Below are 6,000 nucleotides of genomic sequence, written 5' to 3' on the forward strand. Positions count from 1 at the left end.
AGCTCGTTCTGCACTCTCGCAGATAGTTTAGCTATAACCAACAAAGTATAAACATGATGTGCATAAGAGATTTATTGTGCAGTATAGACAGATTTTTTTATTATATCGGGAGTTTTTACTCAGTCAGTGAGCTCAATTGATATCAGCTTCATTGATTTTGAGGGAGCGTCTTTGCTCACTTTCTGTATCTACCCCACTCATAATTTAAATTAATGTTTTATTTTTCATGCTAAGTACACACTGCAAAGTTTCAGGAGTGACGACTGTATTAAAATGTGGCATTGAATCTGAGATTGCGATGTTTGAACATAGCAACAGACGAGACAAAACCAATCAGAATAGATCTGTGCATTAAGTCTTGCAGTGTAAAACTCCTTGCACACTGAGTCCAAAATTTTCGTAGGCGTTTTTTTTCGCATTTGTCATCCTAAAAATTTGTCACGCACAGAAACCTTGCACACTGAGTCAGATGCGTATTAATTCATTTGTTGCGAAAAAATTCGCTAAACAGTACTAAATGGAGTCTTCAAGCAATGAGGATGATTTTGTTGTCCTCTCGCTTCTTAAAAAGAGAAAAAGAAAGGAAATATTGGGTCCCTCCAATCCTGAGATATAGAGAGGAAGGAGAGTTCCCCCTCCTTATAAGGATAATTACTTACAGTGGGTACGGAAAGTATTCAGACCCCCTTAAATTTGTCACTCTTTGTTATATTGCAGCCATTTGCTAAAATCATTTAAGTTAATTTTTTTTCCTCATTAATGTACACACAGCACCCCATATTGACAAATTAAATAATTAGGGCTGGGTAAAAAATATAGATATCTCGATTTTAATCGATTCTCATTTTTACGAAACGATATCGATTCCTAAATCCCAAGAATCGATTAGTCTAGCCTGTTTTCAGTTAATGGATGTAACATTGAAGCCCACCTCCCATCCAATAAATTGCAATAAGCATTGTGCTTTGGTACTTTTAATATGAAAAAGTCTCAGATTGAAATTTATGTCCATTGTATTGCAGTATTCAAACAATAAATGCCATTTTGGCGCTCTTTAATGTGAAGTGACAGATCGCTGTAGCGCCTCAGTGAACTGATCATCTCCTCCGTTTTAATACTAGTTATAGCACAAAATAAACATGACTAAACATCCGAAGGTAAGTTAAAAGAAAGAATACAACTAAGGATGCGCCAAATATTCGGCAACCAAAATTATTCAGCCGAAAATAGCAATGCAACCGAACAATGATATAACGCGATCAAATAGCAACCAGCGCAGAGTGAGGCGTGCACTCTTTATTATGCAGCACACACGCACAAGCAGTGTGGAAGCATTTAAACTGTCAGGGAAATACGCAAAAATCATTACAAGCACCGACAGCGAGAGACTGTTTAGGACTACTTCGCATGTCTTCAATGAAAAGAGGAAGGGGTGATTGTTGCTGGTTACAGTATGATGATTGAAATCATGAAATGGCCTTAAACAATTAGTAAATAAACTGCAGAACGTTATGTTTTCTAATACACGCACGCATTGCATGTATTCTGACAGCGCTGCACGAACTTGCATCTGCGTTGATACAGTGTTATTCATCAGTTTCTCAGTCACATTTTTATGAATTTTTACAAGGCATGTGACAATACGATACGTACGACGTATTCGTAATGATACTCATTTATAAATTTGCTGTCAACAAAAAGAAGCATTGAGGTCTTCCTGCGCGTTTCCGCCAAAATAAAAGTTGAGAAAAAGCAAGAACTCATCAACATTCATAAATGTTAGTATTGTAATTTTACTGTTGTTCTGTAAAATAAAATAAAAAGTAAGACAATAATAATGATAATAATCATTACAACAGCTCTGTTTTAATACATTTATTATAACATTCACACATAGTGTTCAAATTAGGATCTGTAATATTTTCTAATGTTTTAAAAGAAGTCTCTTCTCAGCAAGGCTGCTTTTAATTGTACAGTAAAATAAATAAATAAATACATGCCTGATTCAAGAAGGGGGTCTGATGGCCAAAAATGATTATTTTACTTATTAATTTTAAGTTAAATTGTGCTTTGTTGGTATAGTGTTCAGTGTTAAATATTTTGAAATTGTTGTTTTGAAATTGATTTTTTTTCTTTGAAAAGCTAGACAAAACAGTAAAAAGCACATTTTGGCTTTTTAATTTATGCAATGGTGAAAAAAAAATTGCAAAATACATGGGGATAAAACTCGAAACACCGTATTCGGTATTCGGCCTTCGGCCTTCGGCCCAGTGTTTAATTTTGTTCGGTTTCGGCTTTGGCCCAGAACTTTCATTTCGGTGCATCCCTAAGTACAACTTTACAATCCGTATCCTGTCTCTTGTAATCGCTCAATCAGTGTTTCAGCCGCGCAAAGTCGTCAATATAACAGCTTGTAAACAATTCATGAAACGTCACATTTACCTCAGAAAGCATAGTCGGTGACATAAACTCGTTAGTCAGCCAGAAAAATAAACTGTAGGGGCATTTTGCTAAATATATGCACATATAAATAATAACATTCATTATAATTTTTTACTGTTCTTTAATAATTTATTTATGTTTGAATAAATCAGTCCAAGTTTTTATGACAGCCATTATTTAATTGTGTATATTTAAAAAAAAAAAAACTTAATTGTAACTTAATTATTATAAAAACTTCATTAAGTGCAATTTAAGCAGTTGTACAGCAGCACAAATCAGTCAATTTTAACCTTCAATATTATAATGTAGTACCAACTGACTCATGTATATTTTACAGCATTAGTTGAGAGATTTTTTTTTCCTTGAGAAAATTTGGCATGTGCTGTACCTGATATGTATCCAAAATAATTGACATTGAATCGAATCGCAAGCTTGTGAATGAGAATCGAATCGAATCATGAAATCTGTGTCAAAACCCAGCCCTAAAATGAATTAATAAATTAAATGAAATATAATTAAAAATTAATTAAATTAATAAATTAAGGAGCAGTGGGATTATCACGGGCGATTCAAAGTTTACTTCAGGATGTCGGTGGCTCAGTTTGATGCTTTGCTAGTGATACTAGCCACATATAAAAAAAAAGACCACCAATTTCTGTGAACTCAGTGTGCAAGATCTTTACAGTGCTTTGTGCTGCGAGACGAAGTGGATCAACTTGACAATTGCCATTCTGGATTTTGCCGTTCACTTGTACGGTGGCTCTGAATTGTCAAAACATCTCTCAAAATGCTAGCTATGGATGCGAAAAACACAGTAAATCGAACCCGATCCGCATTTTTTTTTATGACAAACAAAAGTTTCGGAGTCTGTGTGTAAACGTGATTGACACAGCATGAGCTCGTATTTAGGCCTATTTTCCAACGTGTGAAAATTTCAGACTCAGTGTGCAATGGCCTTGAGTCCGAAATTCTCATCCAAAATTTTCGCACATTAAAAAATAAATACAAGCTCACGTTGTGTTAATAACATTTACACACTGCCTCCGAAACTTTCGTCCGTTATAAAAAAATTCGGATCGGGTCCGATTTTCTGCGTTTTCTCATCTGTAGCAAGCATTTGATAGGAAAGGATGACGAATACGGAAAAAAACTTAAAAAAACGCATACGAAAATTTCGGACTCACACACTTTTGAGACTTGTTACCTGTAACGTGTTATTTTATTACTTTCATTTGAGATTTTTCATACAATGTTTACATAATTGAACAATATTTGAAGGCTACATAATGGTTTAATGTATTTACTTATAATTATTAATTGCATTACAATATTTTTCTCTATCGTACCGAACCGTGGGATTTGGTACTGGTATTGGTAACGACTACTGAAATGTAGCTACAGAGACAACATTATGCTAAACGCTTTAATTTGATTTATTATTTGAAGGCCATGTTCCACTGATGTCGTGTTTTTGTAATGTAAAAAGGTTTAAATAAAGGAGGTAATGTTTAAGTATTATTGTTCTTTTTTATTTATTTATTTTAAACCATGGTAACGGCTTAGGTATCAAGTATCCTGTGGTATCAGTACCAACTACTAGATTAGTGGTATCCTTACATCCCTAGCTCAGATTAACACTGCTATCTCTTAGCAACATGTACATTTGTGTCTAATTAATCAGGGGACGTGATTACGTAATGTTTTAATAAAACGTGACTGTCCAGGATGGACATTGTTTCAGTTAAAACAACAATGCACGGGTTTCTTTCTTCTCAGCTTTAGCCAACATCAGCATCCTTCACCTGTAAACCCAGTCTGAAGCAAAATAAATCCTCAATCAAACATTCAGTCTCACACAAATGTCCTTTGAAAGACTGTAAACTAAAAAAATAAAAACAAACATCTCCAAGGTAATGTGCTCAAAATAGCTGCATTAATCAAGGCAATTAACTAAGAAGCAAATCCCAGCCCATGTGCATGTAACAATATTTGAGACAAACATGAAAACACAACACTGACGCACATATAAACATATAGCTACGCAACTTTACACGCAAACCATGAAGTCACGTTCCTACTCCAATGTGAGACTTATGTAATGGTCCAGTGCTCATATGCCCATCATCAACGTAATCATCTATTACGGACATAAGGATGGTATATACCCTGTTGAAAAAAGCATATGCTGGTTTGGTATGTTTTGACGCTGGGATGCTGGTTTAAGCTGGTCCTTTTGCTGGTTTGTGCTGGTCCTTTTGCTGGTTTATGCTGGTCATGTGCTGGTTTATGCTGGTCCTTTTGCTTGTTTATGCTGGTCCTTTTGCTGGTTTATGCTGGTCCTTTTGCTGGTTTGTGCTGGTCCTTTGCCAGCACATGACCAGCATAGCCCAGCAAAGGACCAGCACAAACCAGCATCCCAGCGTCAAAACATACCTAACCAGCATATGCTGTTTTTTTCAACAAGGTATAATCACAGGAAATAACAATATGTCCAGAAATAAACTCAAAACCAGCACGTTATTATACAAGTGACCTTCCTTTAACAAAATGCATCATGTAATAACATTATCATACATGTGCTAATCAGTCATTACATCACAAAATAACTCATTTATCCACTCAAAAATCAAAAACAGTAATTAATAAACCTTTAAAAACAGACATTATAGGAAATGAGGTCATTATGTACATACCTGATGTCAATTCCTCCTCAAGGAAAGCCTTCTTCTTTCCTCTTTCACGACGATTTGATATATTTCGTTATTAATAAATGAGTCAATGTTTTGGTGTAAAATCCTCCTGATGTCCTTCGAGTTAGCTCGCCGGCTAACGTTAATGTCTTCAAATGTGATCAGCAGAACAGATTTAATATGATTTGACGGCACTGTCACAGACCCTCTGTACTTCAAAACAATAAATAAATGCCTGATATTAATGTTAAGATTTCAATGACTATTTTACTCTTTTATCTGCTAAATCTCTTTTACACGTCTAGTGTGTGGATGCTAAGGCTGATGCTAACTAACCCACACAAACAGATCTCACAAACCTGCTTTAAAAATATCGCCAGATTAAAAAAAATATATATATATATATATATTTATATATTAAACATAAGGAGCTGAGAACACATCTTCTGGATTATTTAGTTGATCAATTTAAATGCTAAATAAATCGCAGTCTAACAAATCTCGTCCGTGCAGGGCTAATCCTCAGAAAATAAAGCTTTTAATCTAGCAACTAAAAGCATAAAAATATCGATTTGCTCCTTTATCTTAGTCTTCAGACTTTATCTGTTACTAACAGAGAATTTATATCATATCTGAATGGCTCTTTCTCATCTAACCTGGCCTGTACTTCTTCTATCATTTTCTTTCTGTTATATAACAAAGCTGTTCAAATAAAGGTGCGATCTCGTTTTATAAACACTAACTAATGAATCTATCCGACTAGCTAGTGCGTTAATCCGCGTTTAAAGCCTTTTTCTAGCTAAAACACACCAGTGCAGTAACTGCAGGCGCCTGAGAGAGATTGTGATAGTATCACACACTGCCCTCT

At 35.0% G+C, this 6,000-nt stretch overlaps 1 protein-coding gene across 1 annotated transcript in view; it reads right to left on the minus strand.

Annotated features, from left to right (window-relative positions):
* Positions 1–5,988, minus strand: part of ip6k1 (inositol hexakisphosphate kinase 1) — a 63,300-nt gene extending 57,312 nt beyond the window's left edge. The window contains exon 1 of the mRNA XM_016276494.1: positions 5,136–5,988. The gene's annotated coding sequence lies outside the window, so the exon portion shown is untranslated. The remainder of the gene's footprint in view (positions 1–5,135) is intronic.
* Between the last annotated feature and the right edge of the window lie 12 nt (positions 5,989–6,000).

This window comes from Sinocyclocheilus grahami, unplaced genomic scaffold, assembly GCF_001515645.1.
Source record: "Sinocyclocheilus grahami isolate Dianchi unplaced genomic scaffold, SAMN03320097.WGS_v1.1 scaffold103.1, whole genome shotgun sequence".
NCBI classification, from domain to species: domain Eukaryota; kingdom Metazoa; phylum Chordata; class Actinopteri; order Cypriniformes; family Cyprinidae; genus Sinocyclocheilus; species Sinocyclocheilus grahami.